General features: G+C 34.1%; 1 protein-coding gene across 5 annotated transcripts in view; it reads right to left on the bottom strand.

Annotated features, from left to right (window-relative positions):
• SYT1 (synaptotagmin 1) overlaps nt 1-14,403 on the bottom strand; it is a 592,766-nt gene that overhangs the window by 345,247 nt on the left and 233,116 nt on the right. The window contains exon 4 of one of the 5 annotated variants that reach the window (XM_037987647.2): nt 8,738-8,778. The exons of the other annotated variants lie outside the window; for them this stretch is intronic. The gene's annotated coding sequence lies outside the window, so the exon portion shown is untranslated. The remainder of the gene's footprint in view (nt 1-8,737; nt 8,779-14,403) is intronic. 5 annotated transcript variants of the gene reach the window in all.

Below are 14,403 nucleotides of genomic sequence, written 5' to 3'. Positions count from 1 at the left end.
TCTAATATATTCCCCTAGGGATTTTCCCTTCTTTATTCCACTGCCCCCAGCCTCAGCTTTATTACGAATACTGTCTAGATCACGCTGACACATACGGATTCTCTTTTCATTGTAGCAAACTTTTTTTTTTACACTTTTAAGTGAGGGCAATTTATATTTAGAACATTCTTCATTTTTCACTGCTATACTTTATATAGTTAAGATTTTGAAAAATAAATGTTACCTACAGTGTAGATGAGGAATGAGGAACACTGCTTGTTGAGTTCAACCAGTGCCTGCATAATCCAACTTCATCACTTTTTTTGTAGCATGTCCTTGGGCAAATCACTTAATTGTTTGAGTATAAAATAGCAATGGTACTTAATTATAAAATTATTGTGAATATTAAAAGAAGTAATGCATATCATAACTGCATGTTGTACTTGGTAAGAGTTCAACAAATGTTAACCTTTATTATTAATTTCCTAAGAACCAATCACAGGTACATCTTTCCATGCATTTCGATTTACGCTTTATTTTCAAGTCTATGTGTGTTTAATTCACGTTATACCTCAATTAACTGATAAATTTTTTAAAAATGTATTGGTTCAATCAGACTGCTATATGAAGAATCAAAGTTTGTAAATTAAAAATCTGTTTTATTAACCAATTATCTAGGTAAGATACAAATTTCTGATAAGAATAATTAGCTTTAGAATGAAAGTGAAAACATGCTGTTTGTAAATCTAACAAAATGTAAAATGTTTTCTAGATTTTCATGTGTTTCTTATAATGTAAATGATCAGATTCTCTAACCACTAATAAAAAATAAGATCAAAACCCCATAAAGTCCTTATTTTAGAAGGGAAAAAGGATTTCTTATGTCCTATTCATAAATTGCTATGAAACTGAAAAAACTGCCTCTTTTTTCAAATTATTTTTTATTTTTTCCTGTGCCATATCACAGAGAAAACCTAAGAGAGAATACTGGAGGTCAGCTCACTTTTTTTTTTCCAATCAATAAAAATTGTCCTACATCTCTAGCTATTCCTTGTGTAGTACTCTATGCTTATGGCAGGGTCTTCCTTCAATCTTCTGTTCAGAGAGGATTTAAAGTAAGGTTTACTCTTCTTGTGAAATGGAGTAGAAGTCAATAGGAGACAATATGGAAAACAACTGAAATTAGCATGAAATGTGATGTTATAAATGAGTTGTAATTCAACCAAAATTTATTTAAGGTGCTAAAAAATACTTGTTTGCAAAGTGTATTTTGCAATCATATGAGACTACATTTTGAATCATATGAGACTAATTTATTTTATCTCATATCTCATCTGGCATTCTTTGGTAGTAGCAATATATAGTGGAAAACTTGCTGTAGATACATTATTATTTGCTGCATCTAAAGTCTTACACAGGAAGACAGGTTCTGTGGTTGGGATTTACTTTTTTTTTTTTTTTTTTTTGAGACGGAATCTTGCTGTGTCACCCAGGCTGGAGTGCAGTGGCACGATCTGGGCTCACTGCAAGCTCCACCTCCTGGGTTCATGCCATTCTCCTGCCTCAGCCTCCCGTGTAGCTGGGTCCACAGGGGCCCGCCACCACGCCCAGCTAATTTTGTTTTTTTTTTTTGTATTTTTAGTAGAGACGGCATTTCACCGTGTTAGTCAGGATGGTCTTGATCTCCTGACCTAGTGATCCGCCTGTCTCGGCCTCCCAAAGTGCTGGGATTACAGGTGTGAGCCACCACACCCAGCCAGGATTTACTTTTAAAGAGGTCACTAATAGGTTAGTCTGCAATAAAACACTGACTAGCAACACCGGATAGACAAAGCTTCAGATATTGGACTCAATAAGGAAACATAATTTTTCCTATGAAATATCACAATTTTAAAAGTTTCGGGCAAAGATAAGTGGTAAAATAAGAAAGATACTTTAAAGAGGGAAACTATGTAAATACTTAATCTCTGTTATGCTTTGAATTTATAGAACTTGCTATTCAGGGTGCGTTCACATATAGTACATCATTTGGGTTTCACAATATTGCCAAGTATTATTATTTCCATTTTACAGCTGAGTTGAGAACATTTTGGCTCAAGTAAGTTCAATGGCCTCTCAGGGAAGATAGCAAATAAATAAGTGATCTAGCTGGGAGTAGGTGTTGGCATTCCTCCTCCAAGTCCCAACATTCCAGACATTTATGTAACTTCTCTGACCCTCAATACTTTCACCTATAAAATGGTGAAAGCAGCAATATCCATCACATAGGGTTTGATGATTAACTGTGCTAATGCCTCTGAAGAGCTTAACATGGTATCCAGCATATGATAATGTTCAATATTTTGACTATTACTGAGACAGGTGGGAAGGGCTCCCTGGCAGAGCCTCCAACTGGCCTAAACATTGGGAGGGGTACGCACTGGGTTGGAGCCATAAAAGTTTGTGCTGTTTGCAGCAGGGAGGGGCCTGGCCCTCCTCTTCCTGGGTAGAACCTGGGATTCAATCTGCCAGGCAGGAAGTACTCTAGCAGGGCGAGAGTCCCTGTTTCCCTCTTTTCCTTTTTCACCCAGTAAACCCTGCCCTCCTCACGCTTCAAATTGTTTGCAAGCCTAATTTCTTTGGCTGTATGATAAGGACACCTGTCTTTAGCTGAACTAAGGAAAAGTTCCTGCAACATTGCTAATGTTACGATAGTTATTACTATATATACCACCTACTATCCTTATGAGAAGACATTGTGTATTTCCATTTGAATGACTGAAATGTTAGGCATGAACTTACTGGGGAGAGAATTTGAGACCGTAACTATGTTCCGTACTCATAAATCAATTAAGAAAAGCAGTGTTTTAAGGAAGTGCTATATTTAAAAGTTGTAGCTTGCTGCATTTACATAAAACATGACTTTCTTGAATTTGAATTACTTTTTATTTTCCTTAATATGGAAATAATATGTAGTACTATAGAATTTTTTAAAATCTGCAAATGTATGAAAAGGAAAAAAAAATGCATTATGATTCAGCAATCGGAGATTTTAATTTCCTCTTTTACATTCCTATCCAAAGAGCATGGGAGGGTCTCTCTCACTGTATTCTTATCAGTCTTGGCATTTAAATCACAAAATTACAAAGATGAAAACGCCATCTCTATTTTAAAAATATTTTGCTATATTGAATTTTTAATTTATTTTCAGTGCCAATTACTTGATATTATTTATAAAATTTTCTATTAGAATACTTTTATTACTATAAGTGATACATATGTTTATGTATTAAAGATATTAAACATTTGTTATATGGGTTGTAAATATTTCCCTAGAGCTTCAGCTTTTATTGCTTTAACAACTTTTTAAAAAAAAAAAGTCAGAGGAAAGTAAAAGTCACTCCCACTAAAGAAATATAGAAAAAAAAGAAATAGCCTCACCCCCCCCCCCGATGAAACCCTTTTAATTCCACCCCCAAGAGATTATATTGTTATCAGCTAGGTGCATATCTTCATCTTTGCACTTTTAAAAAATCATTCATTCTTTTTTCTTGTGTAAAAAAGTAATGCCATTTAATTGTAGCTGTCTTTCTACTTTTATTGTTCCAAATGTACTTTTTAATTATGTTAGGTTCTTAACAATATTCTAGTAATTTGCTGAAGATTGCATTAAATCTCTAAATTTAGAATTCATATTTTTACAATATTTGTTTCCATCCAGTAACCCATCTAATACATCTCTCTGTTTATTTCGTGCTTTGTTTTTTAAATGAAGCTTTACAGTTTTCTTGGTAAAGTTCTCACAGATTTGTTAGGATTGTTTCCGGAAACGTTTTAGCTTTTTTCTTAATTGATGATAAATCATTTCCATCTTGTAAGTAGTCATCAGTGATACAACATCAAGTTGCTGGTTTTTAGGCTACTTACATTGTATCTAAATTCTTTTTTTTTTTTTTTTTTTTTTTTTGAGACGGAGTCTGGCTCAGTCGCCCAGGCTGGAGTGCAGTGGCGCGATCTCGGCTCACTGCAAGCTCCGCCTCCCGGGTTCACGCCATTCTCCTGCCTCAGCCTCCCGGGTAGCTGGGACTACAGGCGCCCGCCACCTCGCCCGGCTAATTTTTTGCATTTTTAGTAGAGACGGGGTTTCACCGTGTTAGCCAGGATGGTCTCGATCTCCTGACCTCGTGATCCGCCCGCCTCGGCCTCCCAAAGTGCTGGGATTACAGGCGTGAGCCACCGCGCCCGGTTCTTGTAGCTAAAGTCTTTAAGACTGTCTGCCAGTTTTCAAATAACTCTCCGGGGTATTCTATGCATATAAGTATGAGCTCTGCAAAGAATAATTTTTTCTATTCCAAAATAATGGAGAGAATAAGTATGCCATATTTTGGTTTTAATGGTAATACTTCTAATGTGAATATTAAATTTTATCAAATTCATTGACAACATTTTTTAAACTTATGGAACAAACTTATCATACCTCATCAATACATTAATGTATTATTGGAAATACCTTGTTGGTATATATTTTATACTTTTGTATTCATTTATGTTAATAGCTGCACCATTGTACTATATTTTTTCATACTGTTGATCAAATTTTGTAATCATCAGGAACAATAATAACCATTTCACTTTCTCTATGTTATGCAAACACTATCACAAGCTATTACTTGAATTTAAAAGTAACATTAGTAAACTCTCTGGCCCTAAAGTTCTTGGATAAAAAATAAAATTTAATCCTGGTTTATTGACCTCTTTATGTTTTATATGTCTTGAGTTAATTTTGATCATTTCTAGTTTTTGAGATGTTTATTTCACTGATATTTTCAAGTTTATTAATATATACTTGGTCATAGGATTTCAATATCGTATATAAGTTTTACTATTTCTTAATCCCATTTCTAGTTTCATTTATATAAATAAAGATGCTCATCTGAAGAAAGAATTTTCTTCTATGAACCTGAATTCTGGTCTATATAATGCAAAGTGAGACATATGTTGAATAACAAATAAAATAGAACAATGTATACAATGTTTATTTATATTTGCTGATTTTGTTTATACTTTGTTCCTACTATGATTAAAGGTAAAGTAGAGAATAAACTAGCAGATAAAAAAGACTTTGTGATAACCCCTCACTTACGATGCATTTCTAAATGCCACCATAGGACTAGAGTCATTTAAAGAAGAAACAATTTCATCACCTTTTGCTATTATGTCAAAGAAAAATTTTTTTCATAATAGTAAGAACTACTTTCTAGGAAGCTGTTATGGGTCTGAATATTTCACAGTTTCCTTAGGAAGTTATTCTAGGCTTTAAAACTGGAACATTAAAAAAAAGTTCGCTATGAGAGTAAGTAAATTAGAATATACAGGAAAAATACAGAGTTCACGAATTTTTACATTATTTTCATTATGAGCAAAAAAAAAAAAAAAGCATTATAAACAATTTTTAAATCAGTTGTTTGCCATCCCATAAACTGAATATCTGAGTTAAAATGCTTAAATTCATTATTTAGGTATCATTTATATCCAGCAATTGACATGTAGAATATGGTCCCTGTTCTTCTGTCTTTCCTTTGACCATGCGGATCACTCCCCTATCTCATTTATAAACCCATTCTTCTGGTCTTATTAGTGAAATATACTTGGACCTTAGGGTTTTATCCTTAGTATTCCGCTCTTTTATCTTCATTCTTTTCTCTTGACAATCCAACCGACAATCAGAAAGCTGCAGCTAAAATCTGCATGTTAACCTACACTTCCAACCAGTACTTTTCCCCTTAGTTTACTCTTGCATTTCCAACTGCTTGCTGGATAGCTGCAGGAATCTCAGAGCAGCAGGTCTACAGTTGACTAATTTTCTTCTGACTCAAACTGGTTCCCTCCCCACCATCTGTATTTCAATTATATAATCTCTCAGGCTCCTAAGATTGTACTCATTAATTTAGTCACAAAGTCCTGCCAAGTTAACCTTTTTTTTTTTTGAGGCGGAGTCTGCTCTGTCGCCCAGGCTGGAGTACAGTGGCGCGATCTCGGCTCGTCTCCCGGGTTCACACCATTCTCCTGCCTCAGCCTCCCGAGTAGCTGGGTCTAAAGGCGCCCGCTACCACGCCTGGTTAATTTTTTGTATTTTTAGTAGAGATGGGGTTTCACCTCACCGTGTTAGCCAGGATTGTCTCGATCTCCTGACCTCGTGATCCGCCCGCCTCGGCCTCCCAAAGTGCTGGGATTACAGGCATGAGCCACTGCGCCGGGCCAAATTGCTTATTTTCTTGTCTCCAATATCCAAAATATTCTGTCAACAATTGCTATATTAATCTACCCAAAGCCTGCTGCTGACACATCACTTCCCTGCTAAAAGGAGTGTAAGGATTTTCTCTTGCTTATGAAACAGTCTGATGTTTCATATTCTGCTTACTTTCCATTACTCTTCCTTATATGTAACAATTAAACTGGACTTAATTCTGTTCTCCCAAATACTCTAGAATGGTTACTTTGTTAGTGCTGGACACGTTGCTAAGCCTTGTATGTTCATGCATTATACCAAGTAGTACTCATCACACATGGAAAGATGGGCATCATCGTTATTTTTGCTTTAAAAATGAGAAGGCTGAAGCTCAAAAAAATAGATAATGTGGTCAATGATAAACAAACAGGAGGTGGAAGAGCTAGAATTTGAAGCCAAGCCATTTGATCCCAGTAGCCACATATGTTCAACCACTGTGCTCTATGTGCTCTGAATTGTATTTTTGGCTCTAACTGTTCTTTCTGCCTTGAATATCTCCTTGATCCTGCACAGTACGATCTGTGTCTACCTCTCTAATCTGACCTCATTCTGTACCACCACCGTTTTGTTCTAGTTATTGTTTCTTGAACTCATGACCAATATTGTTTCAATCTCGGAATCTCTAATAAATCTATTTCCTTTTTTCTGAAATGCTCTATTTGAGATTGGCTTTTAATATTTATTCAGATACTGTGTTTCCAGAAAGCCCTACCTCACAAAAAGGCCCCTTTCTCCCCTCTTTCAAACAACTTTCAAGTTTGCTTGAAACTTACTCTCAAGCAACTTGCTGTTATCCTATCTTATTATTGCAATAGAAATTATCAGTATCTGAACTTACCTAATTTATCTAGTATTTGTTTATCGAAAGGCTTTAGAGTAGAGTTTAGTTACTGCTGTTCAATTGATCTGTCTAGCCCTTGGACAAGTTCATAGTACAATGCTAAATTAATATGTGTATAAGGAATAAAGAGATCCTTGCCTATTAATAACCTACTAATACTTCAGGATCCAAATTAAAACCATTACCCTGATGAAACATCAGGATTTATGCATCTCCCCATTATTTCCTAATCATATTTTTTATGGTCACTTTTTTCTCTAAATTGCCTCAGGATTTTGTAGCAATTAGAGAACATGCTATATATGTATTGTATATATAATATAGTGTGTTTTTAAAAATCCCACCCCCTCCTAATTTATAAGTTCCCTAAAGGGAGGTATGATCTTTTATTCAGTTTTGTAAGCACCATAAAATCCTTATTTATATACTTTCTATAGTTTTCACTCAATCTCTATTATATTTGAAAAAATAATTCTTTGTATTTTGAAGGACATATTGAGATGACTGTTGTCTAATAGAGTAGACTAAATTACAAAAAAAATTTTTTTTACTCCATTAAATCATGTCAACATAATTTTTTAATAATAACGTATCATATAACATTGCAATGTATTGCAAGAAAAACACTATTTACCAGTGACAAGAGCCTACAATAATACTGTAAAACAATCCCTGTGCAGCTATTTTTAGTATAATTTTACTATTTGTCACTGTGGGAGCGTTCAATTTTTCTATATTTCCTGCCTTATGTTCTTACAGTATGCATGTGGAATATCTATTAAGTTAAATTTACAGACCCAAGGGTAAGATTGCACTACTAGTGTGGATAAGTACATATTCTTAAGAGAGCCCCATCCTCTGGCATTATCTGTTGAAGCTCTTATGGGTCATTTTCACACATATGAAAAATACCTGCTCAGAGAAAATCTGTTCAAAATATGATTAATTATCACAGATACGGTTTAACCAGGGAAGTTGAGTTAGACAGTAAGAGGTCACATCATTCTTATTTCCCTAAAGGTATTAGAAGCCACTATGAATCTAACATTAATAACTACTTAAAATATTTTTAATTTATGGAATAAATATTATGCTATATTATTCAATTAAAACTTTTCGAATACCCTTTAAACCATTTTATTTTTACTTACATAAAAGAATATACCTACTGTCTGCTAGGTCAGTTGTTTAAAAAAAAATTTTGGTAAGGAAAATTTCACTCCTTATTCCATATCATAAAGTAAAAATTGAATGGCTACAGTTGAAAAAAACATTTAACAAGTTAAATGAAAAAAATATCTTTTTAGGACTTTGCTTATTCTGGAATTTTACGAGTTCACTATTTTCATTCCTCTTTCATTTTGATTTATTTTAAGTTGTCTATGCAAAGCCCAAAGATAAGGAAAATTTATTTTTAAAGTGGCAATGTCTAATTAAAGGATTAGGGATTATTTTTATATTATTTTCTTATTTGAATATTCATATCTTCACTTTTTTGAACAAGCACACATTTTAAATGTAATCAATAATAAAGAAAATGCCACGATAAATAAAACTTATCTGTGTTTAGGGAAAGCCACAGTCAATACTGCTTAAAGGCATTAGCTTGGGAATCATTGCTAATAGTGAAATCCAATTTGAATACTTACTCGACCTGGGGTAAATGACTCTTGTACCTCAGTTTCTGTATCTGTAAAATGGTAATAATAATAATATTTACCTTATAGTGTTATGAGGATGAAATGCTACAATGAATGTAAAGCATTTAAGAAAATACCTGACAAAAGCTCATATTCTAAATATTTCTCAGTGGAGAAAAAGGTTGAGTCCATTTTTATGAATTCTATTACCTACAATCAGGATGTTATCTCAGAGAACAGATGACCACCTACTTAACTATTTGTTGATTCAGAAATGGTTCATCCTTACTATTGCAAGCCTCAATCCCGTTTTATCTATACCACAAATATCAATGACAGCCAATAAGGTATTTTGAATATGTTTATACAAACAGTTGCACACGCAGTATTCGCTGAGTATTTACTTTGTACCAGGCACTGTGCTAAGTGCTGTGACACCGGAGATACAGTGGTAACAAGACAGTTAAGATGTGTGTTGTCCTGGAGCTCACACTGCACTACAGAAAGAAAGGAAACACACCAGTGAACCGTACAGCATTTTAGTTATTGAAATGCTAAGGAGGAAACACAGAGAGAAGACTATAGAGTAGAGTGGCTGCATCTTAGAAGCAGCACTGTTTTGGATGGGGCCCTTAGGAATGACCTTGCTGAAAAGGAACATAGAGGTCTAGGGGAAGCTTTCTAGGGGTGGAAGTATTGTGTGTCATGTCTTTGCCAATGATAGAAAGTTGGTATGTACCAGAAACAGCAAGAAACGTGTGCAGCTGTAGGAAGGACAGAGAGAGAGATACAGAGAGAGAAGGAAAGAGAGAGGGGACATACGTGTAGGTATATTTCTATGCACAGAGATCAATATTATAAAGCATCTTTTGCAGAATGTGGATTTTATTTATAATGTGAATGACAGCCACAGGAGGAGTTCAATAAGTAGGGATATATTATGATCAAAGACCAATTACGAGGCGATAAATGCAAAGTTTCTAAAAAAAGATGTCTATTAAAGCATCTTTAGGAGTGCAACCCTTATGAATAGGACATTTTAAGATTTTGAGAATGTGATCTGTCTTGAACAGAATAACAAATGAAAAAAATACTATTTAACATCTTTTACTTTATTAATTAATTTATTTTAATTTTACTTATTATTTGAGGAACTGTTTCACTCTGTCACCTAGGCTGGAATGCAGTGGTGTGATCATAGCTCATTGCAGCCTCAACCTGTCAGGCTCAAGTGATCCTGTGGCCTCAGTCCTTGAGTAGCTGGGACTACAGGCATGCACCACCATGCCTGGCTAATTTTTTTACTTTTTGTAGAGATGGGGTTTTGCCATGTTGCCAAGGATGTTCTCAAGTGGTCTACATACCTCAAATTTGCAAAGTGCTAGGATTACATGTATGAGCCACCACACCAAGTTTATTTATTTATTGAGGAAATTTATATATAACATAAACTTGACTATTTTAACCATTTTAAGTGGACAGTTCTATGCCATTAACTACATTCACACTGTACAAACAACACTGCTCTCCATCTTCAGAACTTTTCACCTTCCCTAAAACTCTGTACCTTGTAAACTCTGACTCTCCATTTCTCCCCTTCCTTCAGCACTCTACTTTCTGTCTCTATGAATTTGACAACTCTAGTCACCTCATATAAGTGAAATCATATAATATTTGTTCTTTGTGACTGGATTATTTCACTTAGCATAATGTCTCCAAGGTCCATCCATTTTGTAGCCTGTGTCAGAATTTCCTTCCTTTTTAAGTCTGAAAAATATTCCATTGTACAGTTGTACCACATTTTGTTTATTCACTTATCTGCTGATGGAATCAACATAAGTTGCTTCCACCTTTGGTACTTGTGAATAGTGCAATGAATTATTTGGCTTGTGAATAATGCTTGTGCATAGTGCTACTATGAACACGAGTGTGCAAATATCTGTTCTTACCTTTCATTTTAAGGTACAGTTTTTCTGGATTCTAACAAAATGAATTCTGATCAGAATAATAAAACAAATGTAAAATAAAATGTGTTGATAAATAATCTTATTTATTTCATTATGTACATAATATTGGAGAACAAAATAAGATTGGAATGTTTTCCACTGCAGTGATGTAGAAATAACATACTTATTTTAATGCCACAATGTGTTTTGCATGTTTTTCTTCATAGAGCACATAAACATAATATAAAAATATAGAAGTTACATATAAGGATTAAACCATTCTTCAAAGTTTTTTAAAAACAGTTAAATATTTATGTAGTTCTAAAGGTAGCTAAGTAACAAGTATAATTAAAAATCTAAATCAATTCATATATTTATGGAACAGGTCAACTAAGACATATATAATCAGCCTGTAAAATGACTCATTTATTGTTTCCTGATTATAAGAGCAATCCATGATCATTCATTCTCTCATTACAGGGAATTTGGAAAATAGAGCAAACACAGTAAATTACTGCAACCCCATCATCAGATAATAAGTAGTTTGGTTTATGCCTTTTTAGTCTTTTTTTTTCCTATGTGTATTTTCACTGCAAGACAGTTGTGTCTATATTGTTTTGTAAGATCCTTTCTCTCCTCCTACTCCTTTCTATTTTCTCCTTCCTCTCTTCCCTCCTCCTTGCCTTCGTTCCTCTTGTTTTCAACTAATAATGTGTTAAAAGCATTTTCCTATTATTATGACTTCTTAGCAGATCAGTTTTCAATGAAAAACCTTTAAGATATAGTATGACCTGGTGATTAAGAAGAGGTTTGGAAGCTAGATTGCATGAGTCCAAAGTTGGCTCTGCCACTTGCTAGGTGTGTGACCTCAGGCAATTTATTCAAATTAGTTACCTCTTTTCCTCATCATAAAATGGGGGATAAACATAATACTTTGTACAGTTGCTGTGAGTCCTCAACAAAACAATATTAACGAACTACTCCTTAAAACAATACTTCCAAAGAAGCACTCCAAATGTTTATTATTTAACATAAATCTATTTTTGAATATGCTTATATATAACATATGAATAATATATTACTTTATTACCTTAAAGTTCAAAGAACATGTACAATCATTTAATCAAGTGTTAAATAATTTGACAAATCTTTGGAAATTTCTATGGCAAAATATAATTACTGTGATTTTAAAGCTTTAGCATGCCTACAATTACCTGGAATGTTGAATGGAAATGCTTCCCCTGGGATTCTAATGTAGAGGATCTGGATTAGGAGTCCAGAGTATTAGTGCTCTGCTTTGAAAAATGTGAACTAGATTAATCTCCAATTGAATCCAGTAAGCCAGTCACTGTCATAATTAGGAATTAGTGTCTATGTTATTTTTATAAAATCACACAGGACATGACTGACAATTTATTTCAAAGTATACCAGTGTTTGTTTTTAACACAGACACAGAAGTTAAAAAAAAACAACAACTCATTCTTTTAAAGATATTTATCAACACATTTCTTCACATTATTAGAAATGACAAGCTATATAAGGATTAAAAACCCTTTGTATTTACAGATAGACTACTTTTACCATCTGAGAAGTTGGGATTCCGCCAATATTTCTGATTTTTGAGTAATTGTTCACTGTTCTACCTCAAGAGTACATTTCTATCAAAACAGATGCCTTAGAACTATATGGTTTTAAATTATTAATTTTTATTTCTCTCTAAAGGATAACATTAACCAGGCATATGTTTATTCCAAATTGCATTGTTTTAAAATTCTCAGTGGCAATGAATAAATAATGTTTAGACAAAAGAACATTATTGTGCTAAAGCTTCTCTTTTATGTGGAAAATGGATTTTTTGAATTAATACATTTCTCAACTGGTAGGGAGTATTTAGTGACATCAGGGAATTAACAGTTTTCTCAGGATCAGGACTGTGAGCCAAGTGGCAAAATTCATCTTCTGGCTGCATTGCCTTTATTTGGTTAAAGTTTATATAGGTTTGTCATTGCCAAGATTGGACAGAGTTACTAAGGATAGCACTAAAGTAACCTATTTATCTTTTATTTTCTGCTTTCCTGTGCTCACAATGTAGAAAATTACCATTGGCCGCATTTTTTGGAATTACTTCCTAATTTGCCCTTGAGTGGCAGCAGTAAAGCTCTAAAGGATAAAAAGTCGATACTCATACATTGGACCAGTTGAAATTGCTCTGCTACCAATCTGTGTAGTGTGCTCTTCACAGGTTCTGAAATAGCATGTGGAGAGGCAAAAATTTTGAGATCATGTTATGGTTAGATCAGATATTTCTTAGGAGCTGGTTATTCACAAAGAGATTCAGTTCCTCAAAGGTCCTGATAGGAGCCTCTGTTAACAAGTGGTTTTCTCCAGTTGTACCATAGCAGGGTACAACATGTTTATGATTGGACTGCGGCCAAGAGCCCAAGGATGGAAACATTGTAGTAAGTCACCACTAAACAGAACATTAAATGCTTTTTTCTTAGTGAATAACTGGACACTGTACAATAACTGTTTAGAGAACTACTTTAATATATTTAATTGAAACCACATCTTTATAACCTGAAATTCTAGTATACCTTTTGAGATGGGGTAGCATAAATAATATTAACTGACATAGACAAGTTTAGATCTAGCCGATATAAATAGTTTCTTTTGCTGGGTGTTTCATACTTATTGGGCTCTTGTTGCTAATACTTTGAGATTTCTTCATTTCTAGTTTTATTACTGACATACAAAAATTTTGCTATTAGATGATGAATTCTGGAATAAAGAGGTTCAAGGTAACTTAGAATTATTAGGGACCACTTTGTACCCAGCTCATTTGGAGATGACAGTGTGGTGGAAGAAGTGATGACTTTAGTGTCAGAAAGACTTACATTGGGCAAGTTGTTGAACCTTTTGCAGAGGGAGATTCATGTATAAAACTGGATGTTAACATCTCATTCATATAAATATTGGAAAATAAAATGAAACAAAGAACGTGAAACTTCTATGGTTCTTGAAGAGCAGAGAAACTCATTAAATGATGGCTGAGATAAAACATAAGCCCAGAAAGACTGGGAGAAAACAAAATAGAAAACATTTCAGGAAAACAAAACAAGTTTTTAAAAGACCATGCAATGTCTGATAGATTTCAGTTAAATGTGTGTGTGTGAGTAATATGCATGCTCACATGCACACACCTGAAAATGGACTCTTGTTTCACACTAAAGAAGGCGAAGAAAGTAAGCTTTTCCCTAGTTAGGAACTAGCAATGTAGCTTTGGGAGTCCTGCCTTTCCATCTCTAAGCAGGATACTTGAAAGTTTAAATTTTCTAACATTATCAAATATAAATTTACAGTTGTTATAGTTTTACTACTATTCCTTGGAGGAGAAGACAAATAGGTCATTTTCCAGAGGTTAATAGTACTGCTTTTTTTCTTGAATAAAGCTGGGTAAGGCCTCATTTGACAAAATCTTAGCTTTATTTTGTGAGTGTGTTGGTTTTTCTAGAGGGACTTTCAAAGATTACATAGCATTTTATGGTGATACCGGCTGCTATAGGAGTCATAAGAAAAGGGAAACATTTGTTTCTATAGCGCCTCCAAAAACTGCTTTCTAAGACCTCTGAGGTTTAATGTCTTGTGGACAGATGATATCAATGACCTCTGGCTAATGGGTCATTCTGGCAGTCTTATGCATCTTAGAGGATGATAATATATTATTTTAA

The sequence above is a fragment of the Chlorocebus sabaeus genome, chromosome 11 (assembly GCF_047675955.1).
Source record: "Chlorocebus sabaeus isolate Y175 chromosome 11, mChlSab1.0.hap1, whole genome shotgun sequence".
In the NCBI taxonomy this organism is placed as follows: domain Eukaryota; kingdom Metazoa; phylum Chordata; class Mammalia; order Primates; family Cercopithecidae; genus Chlorocebus; species Chlorocebus sabaeus.
Note: the sequence above shows the minus strand (reverse complement) of the source record. Positions and strands in the feature narration are given on the sequence as shown.